The 3,521-nt window shown below is 41.4% G+C and overlaps 1 non-coding gene across 1 annotated transcript; it reads left to right on the plus strand.

Annotated features, from left to right (window-relative positions):
* The first annotated feature begins 286 nt into the window (after positions 1 to 286).
* Positions 287 to 394, plus strand: LOC133799129 (small nucleolar RNA R71). Its single transcript, XR_009876330.1, has one exon. It is a non-coding gene; the product is annotated as a small nucleolar RNA R71 (small nucleolar RNA).
* The last annotated feature ends 3,127 nt before the right edge of the window (positions 395 to 3,521 follow it).

A 3,521-nucleotide genomic window follows, 5' to 3' on the forward strand; every position in this document is an offset into this window, starting at 1 on the left:
CTCTGTACTTGTATGGCTTGGACTGACATGTGACTCTATTCTAACTGTTTCGTTAAAGCGGTCGCCGCTTGAGTTGTAAGCATTGAGATGACGTCCAATTCAATCATACCAGCTACCTTCTTTGTATTTTTCCTCTTTGTAGGCCATTGGTAATTATTCATAGCCATCTCTTCTAGTAGATCATAAGCTTTGTTGGCACTCTCTCATAAATGTCCCTCCTCCTGCAGCATCTATGGTAGTACCACCTAACCCATTGTAAAAATTATGGACTAACATCAATTTTTCAATCTCGTGATTAGGGCACTTTCTTAAAAAATATTTAAATCTCTCCCATGCATCATACAATGACTCTCTCTCCATCTGATAGAAATTATTAATCTCGCCTCTCAAATGTGCAGCCTTTGATGGAGGAAAGAATTTCGCAAGGAACTTTTGAGCGAGCTCCTCCCTGTGGTAATAGAGTTAGCCTGTAGGAAAGTCAACAAACTCTTTGCTTGCTCCCTTAGTGAAAATAGAAATAGCCTCAACCTTATTGCGTCATCGCTCACCCCATTCATCTTAAAAGTCCCACAAAGTTTTAAAAAAATTAGCAATGTGTAAAATAGGGTCCTCTGTAGGCAAGCCTCCAAACTGAACAGTAGATTGGATCATTTGCAGAATCGCTGGCTTAATCACAAAATTATTCAGAGCAATTTTTGGAGGTCTGATGAATGAATGCACTCCCATAACAGTTGGGAGTACTCTTAAACTTCTAGCCCCTAGTTCAGTAGGGACATCAGCAGTTGTAACGTCCTCCTAATCCAGGATCGTTACACTGTATACTTTAAATTGTGTTAGACTTACTAATCAAGTCATTTGATTATAAACGTGTAACTAAGGTTAATGTCAAGGGTTAGGGTTAAAAATTATGGTCAAGGAACTATTGAGTTTTATTTAAAATGTTTCATACATACATGGGATCCCAAAATATTACAAAAAAACGTTTAAAAGGATGTATATCCATCAAAAGTTACAATCGACCGACCTAAGCGACAAAATTAGGGCTACAACCTTAGTTCCTCTAAAATATCCTTGACAATGGTGGATGAGCTGCTGCATATGTACATGCCGCCGCTGAAACTCTCCAACTCATGGCAAGTCAAGCTTTCCTTTTCCCTTACCTCAACCACAAAGCACCCGTGAACCAAGGCTCAACTAGAAAACTTAAACATATGCATGAACAGAAAGTATAAATATCCAGATACTTATCTGGCATGTCCAGTAGTAGTAACCTACTCATACAGGCATACAATTAAAAATAAATGGTCATTGGACCATTCTGGGGCTGCTACCTTGAATAGTTGACCTTGGAGCAACCCCAGGGCCTTATCCCCTAGATAAGTGACCATAGAGTGACCTGGGGCCTTGCTCTGGGTAACTAACCATAGAGCTAGCCCAACACTTTTTTTTTCCATCGACCATTGGGTCGGCCAACCTAATAGTACATTGCTGATTTAGGCCTAAGCCTTTCGACCAACGCGCAGCGCACTATTGCTGCCCTTGACTAATAAGTCAAGCCCTTAACCAAGTATTCGAACACAGACACAGAAACATATATAGATAGGCATACTTCAAAAAAAAAAGCATGCATACATATTAATCATAATATATCATCAAATAGTCGCAAACATAGTAATAACCATGCTCCTTAACAGGGCCAAGCCCTAGCTACGCAAACCATTCGAACAGTCATGTAACACTTAATTAGGTACAGAACATTCAAGTTTGTTTACTTAACCAACAAAACGATAACTTAAACATAATCATTCTCAGGGGCCCAAGCCCTATTCATAACTATTATTAACAGTCAGGCCAAGCCCTAATCACATATAACACGTATTGGGTGCAGTTTTCTTACCTCAGGTTCGAGTACAGCGTAAAATAAGAACGACCCTTGAGCACGATCCCAGTGTTGAGCCCCTAGCAATAACTTATTCACAACCATAATATAGGATTCCATCAAAAAAGAGCAAATAAAGGCTTCCAGACCAAGTCCTAGCCTCCGGGACCTAGAATTCTACTAAATCGGGTAGTAGAATCGATCCCGAGCCCTAAGGAAAAGATTCCCGTCTCTAAAAACTCACCATGGTCAAAACAACCCAGGCAGGACGTGATATGCCCTTGAGGGTCGCAGTGCGCCCCTCAAGTCAGAGGCTGTCCTCCCCTGGAAATGGAACACGGGCCGTGACCTACCCTTGAAGGTCATGTTGCGCCTCCTAGACAGAAGCCCCCAAGGGCCCTGGGTTCGGTTGGGTGGCATCCCCTCAAGAACAGGGCCATAACTTGGCCCTACGAACCCATATTTCCTCCATTTTTCATTAGCCAAATTCAACCAAAACCATCCTAATTCCACCCTAAAACAATATTTCAATCATCATAACAGTTTTAATATCTTCCCAGCAACAATACCCAACTAAAATCTAGATGCAAAACTCTCAATTCAACTCTTGAACTATGAGACTCAAGAACACCTCAAGAACAACCTATAACTCTAACAGAATTCAGTTACAGAAACGGGCCCATATATATAATTATGTCCATAATGGGCCAAATTATGAAAGTTACCCTTCTAATATGAAATGAGCCCACATGCATATTTAATATCCCTGAACATGCATAACTAGTTATATTAATATATAACTCACATAATCACAATCAAATATATCGCATAAATATATAATTCCATATATATCCATCCTGGCCTCCTAATCAAGGCCTTAAGCCTTATTAGGTAATTTTGGGACGTTACAACTATGCCCTCCTTACAAAAATTTTGTCCTCGAAATTTTACCTGAATAGCCCAGGATACAGAGTCTGCATACCTGCCTCCAGCTCCCTGGTCACTTCCTCGACCTTCTTGTTCCTCATAACCTTGTCCTTACAGTCTAAAATCTGAACTGCTTGCTCCTCATATGACAAGTTTGCTCGTAACTCAGTACATGAGTTCCATCTAACACATACTTTCTCGGCATGGAAATATGAAATACTTTGCACACTAGATAGTGCAGGGGGTAAGGCCAACCTGTAGGCCACCTGACCGATCCTCTCTAGGATCTCAAATGGACCCAAAAACCTAGGGCTCAGCTTGCCCTTCTTCCTGAACCTCTTCACCCCTCTCAAAGGTGAAACCCTAAGGAAGAAATAGTCTCCCACTTGGAACTCAACGTTCCTCCACCCAGGGTCTGAATAGCCCTTCTTTCTACTCTGAGACGCGAGCATCCAAGCTCTAATCTTCTCAATAGCCTTAGTGGTCCTCTGAACTGCTTCAAGACCTAAATAATTCCTCTCACCCATCTCATCCCAATGAATGGCGATCTGCACTTCCTACCATACAGCATCTCATAAGGTGCCACTCCAATGGTAGACTGGTTGCTGTTGTTATAGGAAAATTTTATCAAAGGCAAACATTTACTCCAGGAGCCTTCAAAGTCCAACACACATGCTCTTAGCATGTCCTCCAATATCTGGATAGTCCTCTCAGA

This window comes from Humulus lupulus, chromosome 8 (genome assembly GCF_963169125.1).
Source record: "Humulus lupulus chromosome 8, drHumLupu1.1, whole genome shotgun sequence".
Classification (NCBI taxonomy): Eukaryota; Viridiplantae; Streptophyta; class Magnoliopsida; order Rosales; family Cannabaceae; genus Humulus; species Humulus lupulus.